Here is a 17,308-nt window from a genome sequence, read left to right as displayed (position 1 = left end):
TGGAGCATCATATTGGAAAAACGCATCCTGCTGGGTCTTGGGAAAGTCTTAATAAGGCAAATTGAAAGAGAGCAGATAGTGGGAGAGTTGCTGCCTGCATTTAGGACCTCAAGGGCATATCCCAAATTTGTTCCTGATCAAATCTGCACTGAACTATTTACTTTTTGAGGCACTAAGTCAACAGACATGCATCAAAACAAATTAAAACCATTTAAGATCAAGCTGCTAATGGTTAGAGCCACACAAAATAATGCAGGTTGTTAACCCCATAATAAGAAGCTCATTAAAATGTGAATTACCAATTAGGTTACTTAGGAGTTCCATTAGGAGAAACACAAGCAACAGAAAAACCACTGAATATTTGCCAGTTGCTGGGTGCAACACACTGTGAAGATCGATGGCCAGGGAGATGTGTCCAGCTGGCACAGACTGGCAGAATTGCCTAGGGCTGCAACACAACCAAACTGTCTTAAACCAGAAACAAGATCAAGTTCAAACCTCTCATGGACTTGACTTGGACCTTGAGGAGGAGCATTTTGTGCAGTGAGTACTGGAAGTTTCATGGGTGTTCAAGGTTATGAATACCAATGCTACCACTCACATTTGGGTTTAGATTGACATTTACCTTCCTTTGGCAAGCAATGCTTCCTTCAGGTCAAAACAAGCATATTTAAATACCCTCTGGACATGACAATCAGCCCCAAACTTACCAAAAGCTTTTTATGTTGTAGACTCTGACAAGAGGAACTTTTAATGGTACAACTAAAAGCAGCATGACCTTGCACTTAGGCATCCTCAAACTGCTTTGGAGAAGAGTTTTACTACTGATGTCTGTGCCCTGCATTTTACTATTTCACACAGCCCTAGGGTTTTAACTTATTCTTTCCAGGTACTACCATTTTTATGTCATCTGGAGGGAGCTGCCAGCCTCCCAGAGCTTATTTTGCTTTATATATGTAAAAATGTATTTTCCCCAACATACCGATAATGGCATACGCAGAGGAGACCTTTAAGCTTTATTTTGTTGCTGCAAAAAAGCAGCACAGTAACATGCTTATGTTGAAATCACTAGTTCCCAAATGGCATCCTTTCTGCTTTCCCACTTCAGTGGATTTCAGATATCACCAATCTGAAAAGCAGCAAGTGCACTGCCTGGCAGACAAGCTGAGGGTGTAGAAAGATGGAGACAGAATTGTGTATCAGCTCTGTTTCACTCATACACCTACCTCTCACAAACCCCAAACTTGAGTTGAATGGTCCAAACCAGGCTTTTAAAGGTATCAAGAATGGGACAGAGATTTAATTGTTTCTGACTTGAGAAAAATGCTTTAAAAATTTTTTCCAGATTTTCCCTTTTGAAGGCAGGGAAAGCCTCAGAGTTGCAGACACTTCTCCAGATGGGAGAAGGAAGAGGTAAGATGCTCCAGGAAAGGCTGGGGTGATGCCTGGGTGTGTGAGGAGGGGTCTATCACAGACACAGTTTCCTGAAGGTCTCTGAAAGCATCCAAAAGGGGCACTTGTTCCTCAGGCAAGGAGCCAGTGTTGACCCTGGGAGGGCAACAGCTGTGATAAACCCCCTTTTTTGGACACCTGAAGCTCTATACCTCAGGGACCTCACCACCCAGGAACATCCATTACTGTCAACCTAAATGACAGTCTTCCCACAACAACCGAACTTTCAGGAGGAGGTACATTTAGTCAACTAATTCACCTTCCACTTTGACAGCACCCATCTTTATCCATGCTTCAGCTTCATCACCTGACGTTCACTTTATGTTCTTGTTCAGTCCTTCTGGTTTTATTGGGGTAGCCAGATACTATCCGTGTTTCTAGTTAACTCAATAAATCCATCAAGGAACAGCTCGGCTGAGCATATTCCTTGTAGTACAGGCTGTGGCTGGCTGTGGGGCCAAAGAGCACTGAGGGGTATCTGTGGGCTCCCAGAGCACATGGGAACAGCTCCTGTACAGCTGAGCTGGGCTCCCCCCACAAAGCGATGAGAAACATCGCCAAGCTCTGTGGCATCTCCAGCTATACCCCAGCGCGGGTTTGTACTGCATTGCCTGGTGCTGGGGTGAGCTCAGCTGGGAAAGTGGCTTTTGCCGTACTGGAACACCACTCCTGCAGCTGGCACATGGTCTCTGCTTAGATCAGCTTACAGCCCCCATCAAGAGCTCTGCTCACAATGCTCAGTACTCATGGTACCAGCAGCCATCCCAAAGACAACTGGGCAAAATGAACCGAGGGTGGGGGAGAACACATAGGAGTTAGCTGCTCCATCCCAAAACTCCGTTAGTCTTGGACAGGAACACCCCCACCCCCAACATCCCATGGGGAACATCAGGGTGCGGAGATAAGAGACTGCACAAGGGACCACCAGCACGTGGTGACTCCAGGCAAGTACAAAGCCCTGCCAAAGCACCACTTTACCTGGGGGCACGAGGGTAATGTGTGTGTACTTCTTTTTGATATAACTAGATGGGCACTTCAAGGGGAGAAATTATTTGAGTGTATCAGTAATATTTTTATGCAGCCCAAGGTGGCCATTTGAAAGTCATTTAATAGGCAAAACTGTGCTTTGAGCAGGCAGCAAATCAAGGTAATCTCATTCAACAAAATCACAAAGAACAGCAGAAGTATTAAATCAGTATGGTCGTATATTTACAGTGAATAATTTAAGCAGCGCCAGGGTTGAAGCCAAAAAGATTTGCTTTAATGCTTTCAATTTAGCTCGGTTTTCAGAACCACTTAAAATGGTAAATTATGTTCTATCCCACCGGTCTTACAGAAACATAGTCCCTCCTATCGTGACTTTGGAAAGGATATTTGCCCTAAAAATTGAGTGGAGACAGGTCCTGTTCTCTTTCCTCTTCCCCAAGATGTTAACTTCTACCAGTGTGACTTACTGATAAAACAGGTGACTTTACTAACATTGTTCAAGAAAGCATTAAAAAGATGTTAAGCATATTTTTAAACTAGAAGTGTGCTATAATCTCAGCTGGTATAGACTGACGTATTTCCAATGGTATAATGGACCTATGCCAATTTACATCAGCTGGCCACAGCATAAGATGTTGAAACCAATTGGAAAAACTTATCTGATATTTAAAAGCAACATATGGGAGCAGCAGAGACTCCAGGAAGACACTCCATTTAGGATATTTTGAAAACAAAATATATCCTACTGTAGTGTGGAAGGAGGTGTATTAACTTGTATCTTTTTCCTATGGGCAGTAATCATAATTTCAATTTTATTAGTATCACTTCCCATCTTACTCAACACTCGCTGTCATGGCCTTTTGGGGCAAATGAGTAGCAAGTGAATGTTGCATTGCCAGATGTGTGTTTAAGGAAAACAAATTTTAAATGAACTAACAGAAATGCTCACCCTGGTAGGACTTGCTTTTGCAACTCATGCTACTGGTCATAAAGAATATGTGTGAATAAGATGTAGAGATTCAAATGGCTACCAAATCTGAAGAAACTAGTATTCAGTGGCCACAGAGGTTACACTTGGCAAATAGACTGTTCCCTGTGAGTTGTCCCATCTGTCTGTGGGAATGAAGTAATGAACATGCTCAGCACACTCCTATTCAGCAAAGTATCCTCAAAAGGACTTCAAAATAACCTGGACAACTTCACTCAGCCAGGGTCTGTCTCGCCTTCGGTTTACGTGAGTGTTCAATCTGCAGGCTTGCCGGTGCTCAAACGCACACAGTGCTGTTTGCGGAACAGACACTATGAGAGGATGACACAGACAAACATGGGAAAAGCGTCTGTTTTCTCACTCTTCCTTGGCAGCAGATTTAAGAGCACAGTGCATATTTTGTATTGATTCAGCATTTGACTACCTAAAAACCCATAAATCAATATTTCCAACTCTCTTTCCCTTACATCCTTTTACTTCTTTAAAGAAGCTGCAGTGAGGAAAGCCTTATTGTAAAGATCAATCTCACCTATAAATGCAAAGTAAAACTGTGATTTTTGTTATAAAACATGAGCCTGCTCTTGCGACAGAGTTTATGAAGGAGTCCTAACTTAGACTCTGAAAAATTCAGATGGGGCATAATGTTAAAGGGTGTTTCATCAAGAGAAGTAACACTGAGGCAGTCCAAAATTCAGCACACCTTCCCCAGCTTGACTGAAAATCTCATGCTTTACCAATATACTCAAGCACTTCTACACACTGAGCCCATCACGGAGCTGCTCCAAACCCCACAGATCACAGTGTGCTTTGTGCCAGGTCACTTACGACTGTTAAGAACAGAAACGCAAAGTGACATGTATTGAACACAGATTGAAAGTGGCATATCAATACTGCCACGAACTCCTGGTTTGCAAACACTGACAGCTCGCCTTCCATCCCATTTATTAAAATAAATTCATACAGGCATGGGTAGGAAACATGGAACCTGAAATTTTAAACTTTCCTTCCCTGTTAGCTGGCAAGAGGGGACAGGGGAGAATCAATCTCAGAGACATCTACAACTCAACCCCTGCAGACGGTTGGATACAAGGGAACACAGCAGATACCTAAGCAGGTACTTTAGGCTTCTGTTTATGGACTCGAAAGCTATCTATGACCTTGTGGGGATGGTTTGGGTGGAAGGACCTTGATCACTATCAGGCTGTCTCCTTGTAACTGCATAAATTCCAGGGCAGTTGATCACCCTGAAGCAAATGGGTGCAGGGGCAGTTATGTGTGAACCCCTTTGCACCCTGGCACAGCTTTTTTTTCTTACCAGATTGTCACACTGTGATAAGATCTCTGACAAGAAGGTTTAATTACTCTGCCTGGTTGGCAACACTGGTGATTCTTCATGCTCTTATAATGACCACACAGAAGAACCACATGAAGAATTGGTCTGCAGAGTTATTTCTCCAATGACTAGGATGCCTATCACAGATTAAGCTCCTGACTTTCAAGCATCTGAGATTGTATGAGATGACCTGGGGCCTGGAGCATCCTCAGACGATTTGGAGAACAAGCCAAACAAACCCAGCCTGGAAGCAGAACCTGTTCACCACCATCACAGCACTGACTCAGTCCCACAGCATACAAATGCTGCACTCTTAGCCTTAGACTGGTAAAAACCATTAAAGTTAAAAGGTAAATCATATGTATTATGTACAACAAAATGACTGGTTTATACCATTATGTTTTGATTTCCTCAGGAAAACTAAGACAATTAAAGGCAGGAAGGAAGATCATAAATTTGAAAGAAGACAAGGGGATAACCACTCACCTAAATAGGAAGCTTTAAATAGTCTTTCATTGACTCACCATGATCTGGAAAACAGTATCCCTTAAGCTTTTACTCTTGCTTGTAAAACATAAAATAGGTATTATACTACGAATTAAAACAGGCTTGCGTGGTAATCTGTACCCAAACCAATCAAATACCTATGTTAGTTTTAATTACATATATTATCCTTTCACGGCATAGATTCATAGTAAATAATAGCTAGTTCTGGGAGCCATTCTATGAAAATGAAGAGTTAGTCGTCAGCCTTTCAGTCACGATACACTCTCCATTACAAGATATGTGCCTTCATAAACCACCCAGCCTCTAACACATTGCCCACGTCTAGACAGATATATATGCTTCTTTAAACCAGAGAGACAGACCCATGTAATATCTAGTTAGCGGTGCTCTACAACAGTTGTTTTCTGTAATAGTCTTCCTTTGTATAAAAGAATATGGTGGGACAGCTGATATTAATATAAATAACAATACTGTATGTGTCCTCAATCAAGATGAGGTGTTCCACTATGCAGGGGGTTGTACATCTTTATAGGAAATCTTTCTCCATCTCCCTCCATTATTTAATAGATAAGATAGAAAAAGTGTGGAGAAAGGTAGTATTATCGTTATCTCCTGATAGGGAACTGCTGGACACAAGGGTAGGAGTAATTAGTGACTTGGGTTCAGGAAGTCTGGGCTGGAACTAGAAACTGACCTCAGACTAACTTGTCTCACCATCTCAGCGATGAGTCTGCACTTCCTCTCGTTTAGTAACACTGAAGTGGTGTGCAATTTAAAGATTAGACAATATAACATTTCCTTTGAAAGTATAATATTAATTTTGGGTCCTTGATTACTAGTCCCAAATCCATCAATTGTTCACATATCTGTGTATTCCTTTTGTGATTGTTTCTCTGAAACAATACTTATGTAAATGCCACGTTGCCCACTCAGAATGGCAGCCCTGGAGCCTTGGGATGCCCCTGACAAACTATTGTTGACAGCTCAGAGTTACTGTACATGCATGGCTTTTCCCTGATAACCATGCTCAAAATGCAGCAAACTCAGCCAGCATTGAGCAAGATGGTGCCTTACTACGGCTTATATGCAGCCAAAACACACTTCTCAAACCAGCACGGTAACCAGAGATGAGCAGATCCCAAATATTTTGATAGGCAGAACCCCATAAAACATCAAGTTAGAAACTCAGCAGCCCACAGACACCCATGACTTCAGCGGCTGCTTCTACCTGTATCTAAGCAGCAACCCACATGAGTCAAGTGGTGGGAGTGAATTTCTCATTCCCTTCCTTCAGAGCTTCCGTTAGTGTGGCTGCAGTCGCTGTTACGGGCACTCGAGTGATGCCGTATGATTATAATGTGCTGTCACCCTCCCAAACATGTAGGCGGATTTCATATTGCTTACATATAGCAAAAGCCTTTCCACTGAGAAGAACTGCCAGGAATTCCTTAGCCTACTGTGAGCAGCACTGCCTCAGCGGAGAGGTGAAGAGCTGCCACTTCTGATGGAAGATCCGATAAAAATGAGGAGTGTCTCTACTGGGTGCAGATTCAAGAGCAGAGGGCCTGCTGCAGATACACCCTGCTGCAGGCTCCCGAAAGCCTCGTGTTAATAAAGGCTTGGAGATGACGTGTGAAAATGAATTTTCTAACTGGCCATGCACTCTTTGAGGTTTCTGGATCATAACTTGCACTGTGAATCCCAGCCAGGGGTCAGTGGGCAGCCAACACAGAGAAATGGGGGCACTGGTAGAACGAGTGATCCAGCAGTTTTGTAAGGCTGACCATGAAATTCCCAGTAGGTCCTCTCATCTTTTCCCATATTGGCCAGTGCTGTCCACAGAGGAAGCAGAGACACTAAGGGATGATGGACAAAACTTGGATTCAAGTGTGGCATTAATATGTCTATGGTGACAGTCTAGTTGAGGTTGTGAGCTAACAGGAGTTAAGTCCCTGAGGTATAGCATAGCTTTCTCCCAGTTCCCACATGGAAGAACCATGGTATCTACCACAGGGATATTGAGAAAGAGGTGAGATTTCTCTCTACTCTGGCCCACATCGATTAGTCTCCAAGAAAGGAGAACAAATAGCCCGTTGGCAAACGACATTGCAGTCCTCATGCTGGGACGGGGCTACTCCACATGATAATTCATGTCCTTTCCTTTACCTACCATCCATACGTTTGCTTTGCCCACCCCTGGCTGTACACACCTGGAGGGATCTAACCCCATGCACCTGGGATTTTCCACCTCTTCTGCAGTGACTTTCCTTCCACCTGCCATAACACTTTTCCCCCCGTATTCAAGCTCTGATGATTTTGCTTCCATTTTCACATCTACTGGCCCAAGGAACTCTGCTGCAAATTTGTCTATCAACATGGCATGAACCCAGAGGCAGCCAACTGGTGACTTCATGTAGGTGGAGGACCAAACACAGGACTAGCGTGTATGGTGGTTTTAAATCCTAATCTTCTGGACAGTGGAGCCCTTTCCAAGACAATCCTGTTGGAGATCTTGTCAAGTCATCAGATTACCCCCTTTCCCAGTCTGAGTGTGGCCCTGTGCGTGCAGCCCCACCACTGCTAACTGATGAGCCCTGGGTCTCCCTCCCACTCAGCAGCATTCTTTCATGGTAGGGTTTGTCTCTGTATCAGACTATACTTGCTGCCTCCCATTTTTTTCCAGGCTATGTATGTGTTTATTTCCTTTGATCTTCCTAGTAAATAGGTCATTCCTTCCACCCTCTTGTCTATACCAGTTAATCTATAACATCACCTGTTTGCCTGCACTCTTTTCAGTAGGCTCTGCCCCATGTGGTATTCCTATTAGCATTTCAAAAGTGGATTGATCTGGGTTTTTTTAATGAATTATCAGTTGTAGTTTTCTATCAACATTTGCATCCAAGGGTCTTTTCTGGATTACTGCTCTCCACAGGCTCTGACTTACTGTTTTGACCTCTCCTCAGTGAGTGTTGTTACCCTGTGGATGTTTCTGCACTTAGATTTGTTCAATTTCTTGCTGTTCCCACTATGTCCCACTCTTCATTTATTGAAATCCCTTTAGGATGATGCTTCTAATAAATTATTTGCAATTCACGCTCCAGCTGGGTGTTATCTTTGAATTTGATTGATGTATTTTTCTTCTCCTTCCTTGATGCTACTGCAGATGAGTATAATGTCCAACACAGCAGGAGTCCCTGAGGATCCCACCACGACAATATTTACAAGCATTATCCACTTTCTGTTGTAGGGGCTGATTTTAATTTCTTTCATTGTTATTCCCCCTACATTGTATCCACCCTACATCTTTCTTATTCTGCTTTGGGCCCAGTCCAACCACTGTTAAAGTCGAGTGCATCTGCATGGAATCCTTTAGGGATGCATCAGGATCTACGGGAATATTCTGTCTGAAGAAACTGAATAGAATTACTGAAATCAAGGAGCTCTCTGCAGGAAAGCTCTCTGTACAACCAGTTGTCTTGTCAATGAGTGAAACCCTTCAGGGCAAATTTACTGAGCAACTCAAGGGACTGTATCCCCTTCCTCCTCCTGCCAGCACGTCCCACTATGGTGTATACTCCATCCCACATGACGGATAAGCAGCTGCTTATTTTTCATTCTCCCCACCCAACACGCCCCCCCCCCCCCCCCCCCCCCCCCGGTGTTTTTCTCCTCCCATAAACATTGTGAACATAATGTGGCTGTAGAGTCTACCACTTGGATGCAACTGCTTCTCTTAATGTGACTTGTCTTTGTGTGTAACACGTATTTGTTTTGTTCTTCCTGCAGAACAACTACTAGTAGTTTCTGATTATTAGAGACCAAGTTTCACCTGGAAAGGATGTGAAGTTAATTGAACTGTAATTCCCCTTTTGGAAAAGAAGCATGATATTTTCCCTCTGCCAGTCATCAGGGCTTCCTCAGCTCTTCAGGAGCACTTGAATATAATGGATAATGGGCCTAAGAGTTTTTCAGCTAATTCCTTTAATACCCTTGGGTATGTACCATCTGGCCTTCTGTGCCGATTTGAATGCATTGTGCTCTTAATATTTCTTTGCTGTTTCTTTAATGATTTTGCTAACTTTTAGCTCTCAGCTTCTTGGCTTTCCTTTGATTGCTCATTGCACATAATGTTTTTAAAGGAAATCTAGAAAACTGAAATAAATGATGATTTTTTCAGTTAACTGTATCCATAGCAGAAATGAACTCACTTTTAAAATTCACCTTTCATCAAGAAGCATTGGGTCTTACAAGTCTGAGCTGCAACTGTTATCTTTTACCCCATCCAAGCAAGGCTGCATCTACAGAACATTTTCTGCTATTTAAAAGGTCCCCTGACAGCACGGTTTTATGGAAGGCAGGTCCTGCTTGATGAACCTGATCTCCTTCTATGATATGATGACCCAACTAGTGGATGAGGGAAAGGATGTGGATTTTGTCTCCCTGGACCTTAGTAAAGCCTTTGACACTGTCTCCCACAGCATTCTCCTGGAGAAACTGACTGTCATGGCTTGGACAGGTGTAGTCTTCAGTGGGTAGAAGCTGTTGGATGGCCAAGCCCCAGGAGTGGTGGTGAATGGAGTTACATCCAGCTGGTGGCCGGTCACAAGTGGTGTTCCCCAGGGCTCAGTGCTGGGGCCAGTCCTGTTTAATGTCTTATCGATCATCTGGATAAGGCCATCAAGTGCACCCTCAGTAAGTTTGGAGAGGACAGCAAGTTGGAAGGCAGTGTTGATCTGCTTGAGGGCAGGGGGCTCTGCAGGGGGATCTGGGCAGGCTGGCCCGATGGGCCAAGGCCAATTGTACTAGGTTCAACAAAGCTCAGTGCCTGGCCCCGTGCTTGGGTCACAACCACCCCATGCAATGCTACAGGCTTGGGGAATAGTGGCTGGAAAGCTGCCTGGTGGAAAAGGACCTGGGGGTTCTGATTGACAGTTGGCTGAATATGAGCCAGTGGTCTGCCCAGGTGGCCAAGGAGGCCAGTAGCATCCTGGCTTGTATTCACAACAGTGTGAGCAGCAGGACTGTGGTGATTGTCCTGCTATTCTTGGCACTGGTGGGGCCACACCTCAAATACTGGGTTCAGTTTTGGGCCCCTCACTACAAGAAAGACATTGAGGTGCTGGAACATGTCCAGAGATGGGCAACAAAGCTGGTGAAGGGTCTGGAACATAAACCTTATGAGGAGTGGCTGAGGGGAGTGGGGTGGTTTAGCCTGGAGAAAAGGAGGCTCAGGAGGGACCTTCTCACTCTCTACAGCTGCCTGAAAGGAGGCTGTAGGCAGGTGGGGGTCCATCTCTTCTCCCAGATAACAAGCAACAGGACAAGAGGAAATGGCCTCGAGTTGGGCCAGGGGAGGTTTAGATTAGATATTAGGAAAAAAGATTTCAGTAGAAGGGTGGTCAAACATTATAACAGGCTGCCCAGGGAGGTGGTGGAATCACCAACCCTGGAGCTGTTTAAAAACATGTAGATGTGGTGCTTAGGGAAATGGTTTAGTGGTAGACTTGGCAGTCCTGGTTTAAAGGTTGGACTTGATGATTGTAAAGGTCTTTTCCAATCTAAATGATTCTATGATATTATGCAAGAGAATTTTCTCTTAGTCTAAGACCCTATCCAAGTCTTGTCTATTCCATACTGGTAAGGAATTTTCCCTTCTTCCCATTTTCTTTCTCACCAAGCACATATATGTGACCCTGCCTAGATCCATCTGATACTTGTAGACTCATGCATGCTATTTTCTTATCTCTTCACCAGCTTATATCTAAGCATCACTTAATCTTCATAAATCAAACCCACACCAAATGATCTGATCATGTCTCTACTCTTCTTTGAGGCCTCTGATTTTACAGTGTTTGGCGTTGAGATGCAAGAAATCAACAGCAATGTTCCAGCTGTATGTAAGCCAGGCCAATTATTATGATGCCCACTGAGAATGGCATGGGTCTTTCGCAATGCAAGCTGGCTGCCAAAAGCTACATGTAGATTGTCCTCCTGTAACTCTTCTAGCCTTTCCTTAAGTGGCGTGCTCCCAGGATGATTTGGATGTGAATAATTGCCTGTACAATTCGCCAAGGATGGAGGGGGACAGTCTCCTTATCTCTTGCTTTCGGGTGGTGCCAGATGGGAAAGCTCCTGTCTTATCTCAGGTCATGCTCACCAAACGGACTACACCGGAGCTGCTCTGCACTTCTGACTTTCCTCAGCTCCTGCGTGGGTGGGGAGACAGGAGCAAATCAGTTCAGCCTCCTGATCCCTGCCACCTTTGATGACATTGATACTGTTGGCTGAGGGCATTCCCAAGGCTGCTGTCAGGACCAGGCTTGCCTGCCTCCTGCATGGCACACACCCTGAGCACAGCCATGGAGTGCCATGGAGGGGCACACGAGCCCTGCGCACCTCTTCAGCCCCCACACACAGCGCCCTGGTAGAGATGTGGGGAGCCCCCGGGCCCTGTGCACAACATTAGGGAGAAGACTTTTGGGTAGCAGACAGCCTGAATGGCCTTCAGGCCTTTCCAGAGGCTGCTTTCAGTGCAATACATACATCAGCTTCAAGCCTGGTAGTTGTGGTTGCCTTACCTTCACCCTGAATCTGGAAAATTGTCATGCCATGGTCTCCAGCACTCCATTTCTTTGGCACGTCCAGTGAGGTGGTATCTAGGTATGGACTAGTCCATGCCTGTCAAAATGCTGGATGGGAGGCAGAGCAGGATAAGACACTGGATAACTTCCCTGAGCCTTCAGGCTCCAGAGAAAAAATGGCCCCTTTTTTCTCCTGAAAAATGAAAGAATTTCAGAGACAATAAACAAAGGGCTGCATTAAAACCTCTGTTTGCAGGAGATTGTGAAGATTTCAGTGATACCATACTGCCCTGCAGGAAGAGGGATTAAGGGTGTTACAGGACAGATTTACAAACCCTGGAGAAAGTAAGCATCCAATGGAAATCTTTGGCAATCCCCTTCCCTTCCTCTTCTGAGTCTCACCCTGGCTTCTGGTAACACTTAGAACAAAACCACCAGCTCTTGCTTATTTTAATGTGTTCTCTATTTTGCCCTGAACCCAAATGAAACTTCAAAGGTCTGGCTCAAGCATTTGCAAGTAAAAATAGCTCTAAAGCCAATATATTTAAGGCCCTTGAATGATATCTCTGTAATAATTCATCCTAAGCCCATGAGAGGGGAATGATGTTGTTTGTTAAAGGAATGTGCGTTGTGCTGATAGTGGGCAGTACTGACATGTGAAGAGCAATGAGTGATACTGCAAAATGAAAGGAAGGTGAGAAAAGGGGCATGAAGACTGCATTGCACTGTATTGTGGATGAGGAGCAAAATATATTTAAGATAAAAGCCGGTTCTGAGCTGCCTTTATTTTCTCTTCCAATCTGATCCTTCTCTTCCCTCCTTAGAAATTTAGGTTTGAACATGTCTCTCTTGGTGCACAAGAGTACAGTAAACATTGGTACATCCGTGGTACACAGGAGCATGACCCTTTCTCTCCCATATAGTAATGCTATTTGTTTATTACCATACAGGACTCATTTATTCTCTGTGGCTTGCCTATTTCTAAAGTAGATAAATCAAGGCTATAAAAGCATCAGCCACATCCCATGTAGTCCCTTTGTATCAGCCTTTTGTCTTCATTGCTCTGCATTTGAACAAAACACTGTGCTTTCTACTCTCTGTCACTACAAACTTCTGCCTGAAATTCTTTTGCTTCACAAGTAAAGTTTTCTTTTTCCATCTTCTAGTAGCAAGGTAAATGCACTTTGCAGTCATCATGCCTTTACATCTGCACTTTCCCACTGAAGCCTGGGCAAGGATAGCTCAAGCTACTGCAATAACATTACCACGTGGGATTTTCTGGAAGAGATCAGTGTAAATCCTGTCTTCCTCTGATCTGATGTTTTTCATCACCATTTTTCAGCAAATGGTTCCTAAACACAACATTTCTAATTAGTCTTTCTCAGATACAATGGCGGGGGGCACAGGGTATTCCGCAAGCTCCTGCCCATCTTGACAGACCATTTACGAAATCTCTTGGGTTGTGAAGGAGGCTTTGTTTAACAGGATGGTACTCAAAAGAAGTTGGAACGTATACTTGATTTTAAGCACACATATCCTTCAAAGGCTGCTACATAGAGAAACCCACTGAAGTGAGTAGATCCTTATGGCTCATCAGTGAGGAACATGAACAGGAACATATGGAGTAGATGCAGGTTTCAAACCACTGCCTGTGAGCACTACAGTTGATCCTCCTTAGCTGGGCCTGAGAAAAGGAGGGTAATGGGTCAAAAATGGCCAAATACAAAAGGGCAAACGCTGGAGGGTGTGAAAAACACAGACCTATCCCTTGCAGCCCTCAAGGCTGCTGTATTATCATGGGGGCTTGCTGCATTTATTTAAGCAGGACGAACAAGATAAAAGGAGCTTGTTAGTGTTGGATGCTGAGGCAGTGTTTAAGACATCCCTGACTTACAGCTCGCAAGCTGGGGCTTGTTTTGCAAGTTCAGTCCCTGTTCAGATAGGATCAGGGAATGTCTCTGGGCTGGATTGCGAAGGAAGCAGTCTTGCCAAATATGCTCTGCCCACAGCACTGTCCAGACCCGTCAGATGATATTTCTTCTAATTTTACTAATGTATGCTTGGCCTCAGTTCCATGCTACCTGGGGCTACAGCCGTAATAAAAACATGGCACACATGCTGTGGGTGGGTGCATGCAGCTGGTGGGAGTTGAGGCACGTGAAAACGAAAAACAAAAACCTTTTCTTAATTGCAGCACAGAAGTCAAGAAAAAATATTCTTCTGATTCCCTGACTTCTCCCTCTCTTTATGGCACACCCTCATCCATAGTCCTGTCAGTTGCCAGAGAAGATGACAACAAGTTTCTTCCATACGTAGGTTGCTCCATACCCTGAGCAATGCTTAGATTTTCAGGCAGAAGTGGGCTTGTATGCCACACACAGCTTGTGTTCAGGTGTGGCTCCTATGCTAGAACCATCCCACGTACTCATATTGTGGGTTACACTGGTGAATTGGGTGTTGGTGGTTTAATCCCTACCTGAGGACGAAGCTGTCAGGCGACTGTCCTGCCATGGTCATGTAGGACAGCCACTCCTGGGATGGAGGGAAAGAGCGCTAGGCACACATTTGTCTCCTACCCATGAGCTGCTTCTCTGGGGGAATGTGGGTTGTATTGCAGCTCTGCGCTGTGGGAAAATGTCACTAAGCAGCTCACGGACTTAGAAAAGCTGGACTTCTTTGGGGCCGTGAGCCCTCCTGAGTATGCAACTTCACTATTGTGTCTGTAGAAAAGAAATTAAAACTGAGGTCGAAGAGAAGGTATGGGCTTGATGGGAAAAAGCAATGCTAGTACTAGGATCTGTGGGACTTGTTAGTGAGGGGACATGGGGAACCTATTGACTTTAACCAAGGAACAGTGCTGAGCCTGGGACCAGACCTCCCGTTGTTTCTGGGTCAGGTGTGCTGCTTCAGTGAGGGTGTTTGCCCTGGGGGCACATCCCCCCAGCTACCAGAACTGACTCTCACCCTGAAAAGGAAGGGGCAGAGAGGAACTCCTTGATGCAGCCCTTGTGTCTGCTTTCAGGATGTAAACAGGCATTAGAGGGATACTCCATCAAAGGACCAGAACATGCTGAGGTACAAATATCATGCTCACCACTGGAACTGGCCAGCCATTGCGGCTCTTGATCTCCCTGCCACATTGCCCCACTAACATGTACTCCTGACACCACTTGTTAGGAGCCACCTTGTTCTCCGATGGCTTTTCCCACTGGAATCTCTTTCAGAAAGAATCAGCATGGATTAGAGAAACCCATGGGTAGTGTGGAGAAGGCAGTTTATGTGCTGGGAAATTTGAGATTTTTATGGACCTGTAGAAGATTCAAGCTTCTGACATTAGACTGAATCCTTGTTTCCGAGCTTCAAGTGAGCATTGCAGATATCAGGAGTGTTTTCAGTCCAAAAATTTACATTCATCACACATAGCACAGTCTATTTGTGTCAATTTTCAACAACAGCATTTTATTTACTGGCATTATTTTTTGCTGGCTGATGTTCAACAACTCCACTTGCTGATGCCCAACCCTGCAGGATGATATGCAAGTAAAGATGGTGCAAGAAACAGAAAACAGTCACTTCCTTCTTCCACTTCTTCTTCTGATAGATTTCACACAGTTGGTATATTAATGATTGCTTTTTTTCACTGGTCTGTGCTGTCATTTGTCTCAGATACCTTGAAAACACTTGCCCAAGCAACATGCTGTCACATCAGAAGGAGTTTCTTTTCCTCACTCTCTCTGGGGGAACCTCCACCCCTCTCTAGGCGAAACACATGAGATGCTATGGCTTAAAATTTATGGAGCCTGATTTAAAAGCCAGGACATCTCCTGGTCTCAAGGGAAGGGAAATGACCCTTGGCTTATTTTGCAGTCACTCCTTTTCAGAGAAGGAAGTGCTAATAAACGCTCACTTGAGGCACAGCAGTTCAGGACAAACAAAGGCCAAAAAGCAGCCTCATGATTGCTGTGACTGGGAATAAAGAGGAGCCAAGGAGAACACGTGAGAAGTTTCCATTGTGAGTGGTGCTCTGTGAGCAACACACATCAGCACTGAGGATAATGTCTGAGGTGGGAGCTATTGAACATCCAGAGCTGCCCTTGGGGGTTGCTTACCCTCCCAGAGCAGCTCAGCTGGAGCCTGTTGCAGGAGCTGGGCAGTAGGGACAGGTCAGTGGCTGTATCAGGGGAGGGGAGGCAGAAAGGAGAGGCAGCATAGGGAAAAGAATGTGTAAAAAATGCCGCAGATGTCAATGGGAGTTAGACATGGGAAGAGTACACTGCACACCCTGCAGATGTGTGAGTGCTTGAGCAGTTTGAGAACAGCTCTGCAAGCCAGTCACGCTCACCCAGGGGAAACCTCAGGTGAAATTTCAAAGCACAGCATCCCCAGGCTCTCAGAAGCCCTCCTGGAGGTATCAGGGCACTTGCTCCAACTGCACCGAGCACCTTCCCCTCGTGAGGAGCCTTCCCACAGGCTCCCTGGTGGGGACCTGTCCCCTTGGGTGAGCCACCTGCGAGTGGCCCAGCCCTTGGTCCCCCTCTGTGCACCCCAAAACTGACCATGCTCCATGTCCCGCAGGGCACCACACACACAGCAACACGAACCCAATGCATGATGCAGGTGGAAGTCAGAAGGGGCCATTAGTTTGTCTTACCTGGCTTGGCAATCACAGACCATCAGATTTCACCCAAGTACTGGGTCTGGTGACTTGATTAGGCAGAACATCTTGATCGTCTCAAGGCTACAGGATCTCAGCCAAAAGTCTGGGAACAGGATAGACTGATCCTGCTGGTGTCTGGTGCCATGTCAGTGGCAGAGGAGGGCTTGGGTGAGCTCTGCCTCCATGATACCAGCAGGCAACTAGCAACCCACTACTGCAGAGGAAGGCAAAAAGAATCCAGGTCCTTGCTCTCTGATCTGAGTTAAAAACAGTTTTGAAGCTCAAACACAGTAATCACTTATGACCCTCAGTAAGTTAGAGTCAGGAGTCAAAAGGGGATGTGGCAACTTCCATGTACAACTGTTGCACCACTTTTTTTGTTGCACTTCCACTTCTTGCTCAAGCACAGTCCACAATCTTCTGGGCAGAAATCTCCAGTGTTATACCAAACAACAGTTCAGAGCGATAGCGTATAACATCCTCATTAGGAACTGTCCATAGGTCCCAAACAATGTGCAAAATGAATGTAAGTAATTTCTTAATGAAAGACTTGATGCACACAAAAGCTTGTGTGTGCCATTTGAATACTATAAATAGCTTATTAGAAAATCAGTTATCAGCCAGTAAACCTAGCAGTCTTCAATAATCAATTCTTTTGTGGTCCTGATTTGTAAGTCCTTTTCTTGTTGTTACATACTTTGAAGTCTCTGAGGGGATTTGCTGCCTTGTATGTTTGTAAACACACATTCCCACCAGATCTTTCAGAGATGCCCTTCAGTAGTGTGCCCATCTTACAAGAGTGA

At 44.9% G+C, this 17,308-nt stretch overlaps 1 protein-coding gene across 3 annotated transcripts in view; it reads right to left on the bottom strand.

Moving 5' to 3' along the window:
* GPR132 (G protein-coupled receptor 132) overlaps positions 1–16,833 on the bottom strand; it is an 87,876-nt gene extending 71,043 nt beyond the window's left edge. Inside the window, exons 1-2 of one of the 3 annotated variants that reach the window (XR_008822888.1) lie at positions 16,500–16,833; positions 8,949–11,473 (exon numbers count right to left, since the gene is read on the bottom strand). The gene's annotated coding sequence lies outside the window, so the exon portion shown is untranslated. Of the gene's footprint in view, positions 1–8,948; positions 11,474–14,807; positions 15,371–16,499 lie in introns of those variants that run through there. The other 2 variants (XR_008822889.1, XM_056345123.1) reach the window with 2 other exon arrangements.
* Between the last annotated feature and the right edge of the window lie 475 nt (positions 16,834–17,308).

Source organism: Falco biarmicus, chromosome 7 (genome assembly GCF_023638135.1).
Source record: "Falco biarmicus isolate bFalBia1 chromosome 7, bFalBia1.pri, whole genome shotgun sequence".
In the NCBI taxonomy this organism is placed as follows: Eukaryota; Metazoa; Chordata; class Aves; order Falconiformes; family Falconidae; genus Falco; species Falco biarmicus.
Note: the sequence above shows the minus strand (reverse complement) of the source record. Positions and strands in the feature narration are given on the sequence as shown.